Source organism: Alligator mississippiensis, chromosome 1 (assembly GCF_030867095.1).
Source record: "Alligator mississippiensis isolate rAllMis1 chromosome 1, rAllMis1, whole genome shotgun sequence".
Taxonomy (NCBI): domain Eukaryota; kingdom Metazoa; phylum Chordata; order Crocodylia; family Alligatoridae; genus Alligator; species Alligator mississippiensis.
Genome location: NC_081824.1, coordinates 484,133,384 through 484,143,203, shown reverse-complemented (window position 1 = coordinate 484,143,203; position 9,820 = coordinate 484,133,384). Strand labels below are relative to the sequence as shown.

At 55.9% G+C, this 9,820-nt stretch overlaps 1 pseudogene; it reads right to left on the bottom strand.

Annotated features, from left to right (window-relative positions):
* Window positions 1-3,322: 3,322 nt before the first annotated feature.
* Window positions 3,323-6,511, bottom strand: LOC132249269 (zinc finger protein 239-like; annotated as a pseudogene).
* Window positions 6,512-9,820: the final 3,309 nt, after the last annotated feature.

The window sequence follows — 9,820 nt, the reverse complement described above, 5'->3', positions numbered from 1 at the left end:
CGCATTATTGGGGGTATGTGGGGGGTCCCCACACCCCCACCCTCCCTCACACCCGCACATTGCCCAGCCCAGCTCCCTGCTGCCAATGCCCCCGCCCCCGCCCCCTGGTGCAGGCTCTGCACTGCCACCAGTCCCAGCCCCATGCTCTGCAGTCCTGCTCAGTGGCAGCCCCTGCCGCTTCCCTACCTGCTTCTTGGAGCCAGCAAGAGACCGGGAAGCAGAGCAGGGCCCCAGGGCCCCCACGTGGAAGCGGTGCTGGCAGGGCCGGGCCCATCCACCCACAAGGGTGGGAGCGACATGCAATAAGGGATCTTTGGGCTTTGTGTACATGTGGGCACATCGCTCTCACCCTCATGGGTGCAAAGCCTGGGCGGGGCACTGTGCGGGCCACGCCCCGATCCCACCTTTGTCGCCATGTGCGGGGGCGATTCCGATCTCATTCCCGTCGCCATGTTAGAGCCGGGGGCGAGCCAGGCCCGTCTTCGTTGCACACGGGCTGTGGCCGGCAGCCCAGGCACACGGGGCTCGAGAGAACCGCAGGGCGGTTTAGCGCACGCGAGTTAGAATTAGTTACGGAGGCGTAATGGTTGATTGAAAAGATTGTTTACTTACACCCAAAGATGGTATTAGTGTAGGCTGGACAGGTGTCCAGGCACAGCTCCCGCTTGGATCCTCACTGGAGGAACACGAGAAATCGATTGCTCCCACGGAGTGGTTCAGGCTCCGCAGGACTGGTTCGGTTAGGTTCGAAAAGTTTCCCCGGAGTTACTTAGGCTCCGCGGGTCCGAAGTTACAGGAAAGGGGTACGTCTAGGATTGCGCTCGGCGACAGGGAGAGGCGAGAAGCGAAAGCTCCGTAGACTCGGTTCTATTGCCTCTATTGCCTGCTTAGGGGAGGCGCGTCGGGTCCGCGAGGGTCCGCAGCGCTTGGAGATCTTCACACAGAATCTCTCTCGTCCTCCCTCCTCCGGCTTGGGCAGAAACTACCCAAGCCTTTTGTACGGCTAGCAAGCCAATCGCTATCCAACACGTGTGCCTACATTCAGAATGGGCCAATAATGTGGCGCGAATCCTAATACAAATGGTGGGAACTTCTTTGCAGCGTGTATCACTATGATGCAAAAGAAATGCACCCTGAAAAGAAGCTGTAATCTGGCGGGAAATCCCCCGTTGCACTAGCGTTCTCCCTTGCAGCAGAGAACTCTTCCGTGCAAAGAAAGCGACAAATTTGGCGAGAAATAATTTAGTGGTGCCGAAGCGCACACACAAACAAAGCCCCACCGACCCCCCCGGTGCAGGCTCCGCACTGCCACCAGTCCCAGCCCCATGCTCTGCAGTCCTGCTCAGCAGCAGCCCCTGCTGCTTCCCTACCTGCTTCTTGGAGCCAGGAAGAGACCGGGAAGCAGAGCAGGGCCCCGGGGCCCCCACCTGGAAGCGGTGCTGGCAGGGCCGGGCCCTTCCACCCACAGGGGTGGGAGCGACGTGCAATAAGGGATCTTTAGGTTTTGTGTACACATGAGCAGGTCGCTCTCACACTCATGGGTGCAAGGTCTGGGCGGGGCACATATACCCCTGACAGGTTGTCTGCATACCACTGCTGGTACCAAAGACTGGCACCCACCATCACACAGACGATGTCCCAGAGGAAAGAGCAGGTCCTGAAGGACTCAAGAATGCAGAGTACAAAGCAGAAACCAGCCAGGACGTACCTCCGAGAAGGGATCTGCCATCCATGGGGTGAAAGAGGGGAGCGCTTCCCTTAGTCACTGCACCACTCCTCTTACCCTCCAGTCTCCCTGTGCCCTGCAGCCCTCAGCACCCTCCTGCTCTCTCCATCCAGGGGAGCTGCCTCCCCACATCCCACCCCAGCCCCTCTGCCAAAGGCTCAGGTCCCCACTGCTGCCTCTGCTCCTGGCCACGGCCAGCTCAGAGCAATCATGTCCCGCTCCTGTCCCAGGGGAACAGAGTCCTGCAACTGCCTCTGGTGCAAAGGCTGTGCTATGTGGGCCCTTGTCTCTGACATCTGCCCCCAGCATCTGGGCATGGGGTCTGTTGCTCAGGCCCGCCTTCCTTGCTCCCTGACTTTGGGGCAGCCTCAGGCAGCTATCTCAGCAGCAGCCCATGTGTGCAGCCCAGCTACCTGTGTGAACACGCTCCCCTGCCTTCTGCACACGGGAACAGCTCAGGCACTGCCAGGAAGGAAGGTCTCCCTCCCTGCAATCCTCCCTCCCTTCGGGGAGCAGTGGTAGGGCCAGACTCCCAGCCAGGGGCCAGTCCCCTGGGCATGCAGGGGTCCCTTGGGCAGCTGAGCAGCAGTATACGTCCCGAGGATCATCATGCAGTCAAATGGCTGTGGCACTTTCAGGAAGGCCTCAGTACTCTGAGTAGGAGATTACAACGTGCTGCACTTCACCAGGAGAATATTTTTATACTTCCAGAGGGGAGGTAGACCTGCCACCAGCTGCACCGCCTTCACCCCTCCTACCACACTGCACTCACGTAAGGGACTCTACTGCCTCCTGCCCAGGTTCATTCAACACAGCAGGGTCCTGGCTGCACAGCGGGACAGGGAGGTGAAGTCCTGAGTGGGACCAACTCCTGCTCCTGAGGCTTAGCAACAAGCTCTGCGTAACAGTGAATTATCTGAAAGAGAAGGGTCTGGGAAGTCACAGAGAGATCTGCCCTGGAAAGGCCTGAGGGTTCCCGCGGCACAGCTCTGCAGGGGACACAGACACCAACCGCAAGGTACCATGTTCAGTCCAGGAGCTTTGCTAGCAGGGATGTCATGAGAGAATGCAAGGAAGGGAGGGAGGGAAGAGTGTCGGGGTGACAGTACTTGGATTTTGGGGAAGCACTGGATTGGCAGCTGAATAAAAGGCAATAACCCGTGGCTTAGCAGAGCTGCTGACCAGAAGGCAGAATGGTATGGTAAAAGTAACACTGCAAGACACTTAGGCAAGCATTTTCCTCACGACAGAGTACTGTTGTACGATATATAGTTCACGGTGTACAAGAAACAAGATGTAGACCTCTAGCTATCATGAGGAGATAAAGCACAAGCAAGACCTTGGAGATGGTGAAGACATCAGCAGGAAACTTCAAGTGACGGAGAGGAGCAGAGGTCAGGGTTTTAGGCATGCGCTCATAGCAAAAAGACATGTAAATGAGTGACATGCAAAGACAACTGCACGCTAATAAAGTAAGCCGTAAACAAAGGCGGAGCTTAAGGTGGGAAGGACTAAGGGTGCAGCGAAGGAGAGACAAAGGTGGGGTAAACGTTAATGAGCATCAACCAAGGTATATAAATATGAAACGAAATCATATTCACTGCAGCTCCCCTGTTTATTGAAGGTGGCCCGAAGCTGTCTCCACTTGGAATAAAGCAGTTGACAAGCAATTTGTGCATCGATCCACTGCCTCCCTAGTTTTGGGCATTGCATAGAGTCGGGTCTAACAAACAGCTCAGGGGGTGGCAGTAGCAGCTCCTGGCGGACCCTACTGGGCATGCGCAGGTCTGGGAGAGGGGTGATGTGGGGATGAGGAAAGGCGAGGTCAGGGAGGAGGGTAGGGAATGCTGCCCAGCCAGAAATGCACTCCTCTCTTCAACTCAGGGGCTCATATGCCAGAAGCCCTGGACCAGGAGGAAGGAGAAAGCTGGGAGGCAGCCACGGAAAGTCCCTGGGTGTCATTTCACGCCAGCTGTCTTGGGGAGGGCACCCTACCGTTAAGGCACTTCTTCCCCTGGGAGTACTATTTGCTTTTAGAGAAGGATGGGGAATGCACAGGCTCCAAGGCTGATGCAAGATCATTTCCTCCTCTTCTCCTTTCCCCGCATGGGGGCTGACTTCTACATGAGGTGTTTCTTCTTAGCCCCTCCCCACAATCAATCCTTGTGGGCCAGCCTCTGGGATCTGCACTCCCATTGTTCCCTACAAGGGGCACAGCCTGAGCAAAATCTTTCTGCACTCCACCGGCATGGGGGTGCTTGTCCGAATGCAGCACTGGTGACTGCTGAGCAGGCAGACATCTCCAAGCCCTTCCTGCACTGCTGGCAGAATTAGGGATGCTTCTGGGTGTGCATGTGCTGATTCCAGGAGGGGTGGGAGAGATGGGTGAAGCTTTTCCAATACTCAGGGCTCCCATATAGCTTCTCCCCTGTGTAGATGCACTGGTGTTCGGCATAACCTGGAGGAGTAGGTGAAGCTCTCCGTACACTAAGAGCAATGATGCGGCTTCTCTTCTTTGTGGATGCGCTGGTGCTGGGCCAGGTGGGAGGATCGCACGAAGCTCTTTCCACACACAGCACTGATACGGCTTCTCTCCTGTGTGGATGCTCTTGTGCTTGGCAAGATAGGAGGAATGAATGAAGCTCTTCCCACACTCAGAGCACTGATGTGCCTTCTGTCCCATGTGTATCAGCTAATGCCAGACCAGGGTAGAAGACCAGGTGAAACTCTTCACACACACAGAGGACTGATGTGGCTTCTCCCCAGTGTGGATATGCTGGTGCGCGGTCAGGGAGGAGGATTGGGCAAACCTCTTACCACACTCAGAGCAGCGATGTGGCTTCTCCCCAGTGTGGATGCGCTGGTGCACGGTCAGGGAAGAGGACCAGGTGAAACTCTTCCCACAAACAGAGCACTGATGTGGCTTCTCCCCGGTGCAGATGCCCTCGTCCTGGGTCACGTTGGCATAATGGTGGAAGCACTTCCCACACCCAGAGGACTGATGTGGCTTCTCCCGCTCGTGGATCAGTTGATGCCGGGCCAGGTGGGAGGGGTAGGTGAAACTCTTCCCACACACAGAACAGTGATATGGCTTCTCCCCTGTGTGGATGCGCTGGTGCTTGCTCAGGTAGCAGGACTGGGCAAAGCTCATCCCACATTCAGAGCACTTATGTGGCTTCTCCCGTGTGTGGATAAGCTGGTGTCGAGCCAGTTTGGACAAGGAGATGAAGCTCTTCCCACACACAGAGCAAGGATAACGCTTCTCCCTTGCGTGCATGCACCTGTGTCTGGCCAGGCTGGAGGGCTGCCTGAAGCTCTTCCCACACCTTGTGCAGCCGTGTGGCTGCTCCCTCCTCTGCACAGAGAGGCTGGTCAAGCTCTTCCCACACGTGGCACGTACATGGGGCTTCTCCGCAGCATGCTTTATCTTGTGCAGAGCCAAGAGTGAGGGGCAGCTAAAACTCTTCCTGCACTCAGGGCAGGAGTGGGCTCTCCCCCTGCGCTTGGCGGTGGGCTCCTGCTTCCCTCTGAGACCCCCCACACTGCCTTGGTTTGCATGCAGTGTCTCTCTCCAGTGCGCCTTTCCTTTCTGCCTCTTCTGGTGTCTCAGCATGACATATTCATCCCTGCACCTTGGGCTGTTTCGGGCTTCTTTCCCTTCTTCACTCCAATGCCCAACTAGAGATGGGATCACATTCACTGCTACATTCTCCTGCTTTGGGGCATCCCGTGACCCTTGTGACACTGGTCCTTCGATGGCCTCAGTGAAGCCACCTCACCCATACTCCCCAGGGAAGCCCATGGTGGCTCCAGCTTTCCAGGCCCTTCCTCAGGACCCTGCTCCTCGGTTCTGCTCAGCAACCAGGCATGTCCTGCATGGGAGGAAGAAACACCAGATTAGTCCCTGCCCTGCTGCCAAGGGGCAAGCACTGCTATTCCCTGTGCTGGGATGGGCCTCAGAGCAGGACTGGACCTTGGCACTTGTGTTTCCTCAAGAAAACTAGGTGTTTCTGCCAAAATCCCAAGTGCTGGGGGTGAGGCCATGCCAGGTCCCTGTGCCAGTTTCATCTTCCCTACTCGGTGGAGTTAGGAGTCAGATTCTCAAGGTTTCTGGCCCAGCTCTCAGCCCCATCACCCTAGGCCCTCCTGCAAGAAAAACGTGGGACATGTGCATTTTGACTGTACCCGAATGGCTTCATGTTTTAAGAGGCAGAGGATGAGACCAGAGGGATCTGCTCAAAGGAAAAATGAGGCTCTGAAAGGGCTGCTGTATCCCACAGCACTGGTGGGTCCCGGGGCGGATGGTGCTGAGCCCTCCACCTGACTGGGCTGACACGCTCCACATGCCCCAGTGCTTTGGTGAGACCCATCTGCAATGCTTGCCCTTGATCTCTGGCAGTCCTGAAAGCAGCATCTGGTACAAGGGTGAACAGCCTCGGGGTGCATGTCCAGGACTTGTCACCAGTCAGGAGCGTGTGCTGAGCACTGCCTTCCACTGCTTGGTAGCAAAACCCATCACATTTCATGCATTATCCCTCCAAGAAATGTTCTGGGAGTGGAGGATTGAGAGCAGTGATCTGCTTCCTACCTGTTCCAGGGGCAATGTCTGGTGCAGGGAATGAGTCCATGGAGCTTTCCTCTGCTAATGAATCCCAGGCAGCCTCCACATCACAGACAGCTGCACTGGGACAAAGGCCTTGGCACGAACCCGCACACGGACTCTGGGCTGAGCCTCAGGCTTCGTGACACTCAGGGCCCCAGAGAGGAAACATCACAAGGGGAGAATCTGGTGCAAACAGCGGGGGGTTCATTTCCCCCCACAACATGACATCTTCTGAATCCCACCCACCCCACCCACCCACTTCATGCAGCCTGAGCCCAGGATTACACACATCCCGTGCTCGAGGGCAACCAGACAAGGAGACACCAGGGACAGCCCCAGCCTCTCTCTTGTCCAACGAGAATGGCTTTGGAGGCAATAATCCCAGAAGTGAGAGGCTGTGCCCATGAGGGTGAAGATAACCAGGGCAGAAGAGCCTAAAGATTTGTTCTGTTTAAGTCCTCATAACTACACTCTCCTAGGACTAGTTAGTGCGGTGGAGCTACTTGTGGCAAGGGAGTCTCGACGAAATGCAGCTTTGCCACCCCTGAGAAAGGCGAGTGCAGAGCGCCTGAAAACCTTGGCTCCCACTGCCTTGTGGGTTACTCTTGACTGGGAAAAGGATAGAGGGAGCCTACCCCAACAGAAAACCCCTGGTGAAAGCCAAGGAGGTGAGATGCATGGCAGGGTACACCTGGCAGCAGCTGTCACTTGAAGCAGAAAAGATTGTTGAGAAAGCAGTCTTTCAAGCTGCAAAGAGAGGAATCTGTGAAGGAGCTCCAGCAGGGCCAGGGCCAGACACAGTGTCAAAAATGATCCAATGACAAACTTAACAGGGGTTAAGCCCTTCCCTTTTCTGTCTGTGTTTTCCAGGATCTGGACCAGCAGTGAATCATCAAGAAGTTCACTTGGTACAAAAGAGTCGAGCTTCACTGCATTCTGCATAGTCATTGTCTTGCTTGCGCGGCTGTGTTTGTGTACCGTCGTTGCTGTAAGTGGCTGTGGTGTTAACTATGCTACACAAGGAAATGTAAGCACAAGTTCTGGATGGGTTCTGGAATATCTGCAAAGTGGCTACAGAAAATGGTACATCCCTGGAGCATGGCCTCATGGGTCTCAAACATATCAGTGACGCCAAAGATTGAGAAGAGCAGATTGACCGATTTTTTGTATTCTCATCCTTTTGTTGGTTTCCAGGGACTGCCAACAGGAGCCATTTCCAAGCAGTTTGCAGGCAGGAGTGCAAGCCCCTGCAAGGGCGCACCAGTGTTTGCACCAGCATTGGTACAAGGCGGGCAAGCAGAAGCCAAGTCCGATTCTTCGGCAGGGGACACAGGAAGACACGTCACTCTACATTAATGGTAAAGCCGTGATGGGCTGCCAGGGACCTGGCCCCAGGGATGCTGCCCGCCTGGGGCTCCTCTGAGTCCTCCACCCACACAGAGCCCGCATGCAGGTTAAGCCACCCTCCCCCCATCTGTGGGGGCTGCCTGGCAGGGCCTCTGTGGGCTGTGGGGGGAGTGGGGAGCGGGAGTTCCCTCGCCTGTCCCATGTGTGCCCACCTTCGGGCCCTGGAGGGGCAGGTGAGGGAGCTCCAGGCGGAGCTCAACGGGCTGAGGGGAATCAGAGCTGCCGAGGACAAAATTGACAGGTATTTCCGTTCTCTGCAGGGTCAAGTACCTAGTGGAGAGGCACCCCGGGAGGGACCCGATGCAGCAGTATCACGGACCGTTACCACCAGGGCCAGGGCTACTTGTGCTCCCGCAGTGTCGACCCGCGCAGTACACCTGGGGAACAGGTACAAGGCCCTGGCAGCATGGGAGGAGGAGGCAGGGGAGGATGACTCCAGAGCAGCCGATGTGGCTCCACGCATGGCGCAGACTCAGCGATGCCGGAACACCCACAGGAAGAGACGCCGGGTCCTCGTCTGGGCAACTCCCTCCTGAGCAGAACCGAGTGACCCACCTGTCGCCCGGATCCCATGGCACGTGCGATTTGCTGCTTGCCTGGATTCAGGACATCACGGCCGTGATCCCAGACCTCATCCGGCCCTCTGATCACTCCCCCTTCGTCCTTATCCATGTGAACATGCATGACACGGCCGGGAGTTGTCCGGACCGCGTCATGAAAAACTACAAGGCTCTGGGCGACAAGCTTAGGGAGACAGGAGCACAGGTGGTTTTCTCATCTGTTCTTCTGGTGAGCAGACATGGAAGCTGCCACGAGGCCTGCATCGGAGAGGTCAATCGGCAGCTTCGGACCTGGTGTTACCGGGCAGCTTTGGATTCCTCGACCACGGCTCGCACTTTCACACAGGAGACATACTAGGGGAGGTCAGGCTAAATCTCTCCCTGAAAGGTAAGCATGCATTTCTCTTCCAGGTTGGCTGATTTTCTAAAGCGAGCTTTAAACCTAGGTTCGTCAGTGGATGGGGATGCAGAGGTACAGGAGGACACTTCGACATCAAGGCGGAGGAACACCCTTCTCAACACAGCGGCTGAAAGGGATCTCGCCCAAAGATGTCTCCACTTGGAATAAAGCTGTTGACGAGCAATGCGTGCATCGATCCATTTCCTCCCTACTTGTTGGGCATCGCATAGAGGCAGGGTCTAACAAAGAGCAGGTACCAAGTGCTGCACAGGTCTGCAGAGGCTGAAAAGCAAAACAGGTAAAAAAGGCTAATAGGGTGGCAGTAGCAGCTCCTGGCAGACCCCACTGGGCATGGGCAGGTCTGGGAGAGGGCTGATGTGCTGGTGAGGAAAGGCGAGGTCAGGGAGGAGGGTAGGGAATGCTTTCTCAGCCATAAATGAACTCCTCCCTGCAACTCAGGGGCTCATATGCCAGAAGCCCTGGACCAGGAGGAAGGAGAAAGCTGGGAGGCAGCCAAGGAATGTCCCTGGGTGTCATTTGAAGACAGCGGTCTGGGGGAGGTCACCCTATCATTAAGGCACTTCTTCCCCTGGGACTACTATCTGCTTTTAATTCATGATGGGGAATGCATAGGCTCCAAGCCTGATACAAAGATCATCTCCTCATCACATGAAGAAGACGCATCAAACACTATCTGGCACAGGGAAACGTGGCTCAGGACCATACAACCCCCACCAACAAAAGAAGAGAGCGACGGCAGCGGAGAAGAGGACCAGACAAGTGGTATGGAGGACAGCCACAGTGACAACAGCAGCAGCAGCGGGTCTTCCAGTGGAAGCTGCAGTGACAATGAAAAAAAGACCAGTTGAGCAGAGTACCTGACCCCAGAAACGGCGCATGACTAGGTGTGAAGGGAGGGCTGGTTGGAGAGACCAGAAAGGACTGGGTGCATTTTGTGTGTTGTGTGCGTGGCTTGACATTGTAATGGGTACGGGTGGCCAGCGGGCCTTTGTACGGGTGCGCAGGTGCACAGGAGTGTGGGTGCAAGGGTGCAGGGGTTTTTTTTTCTGTAACAGGATCGGTTTAGATACATATAACCATATATAGAGAGAGAAATATATTTT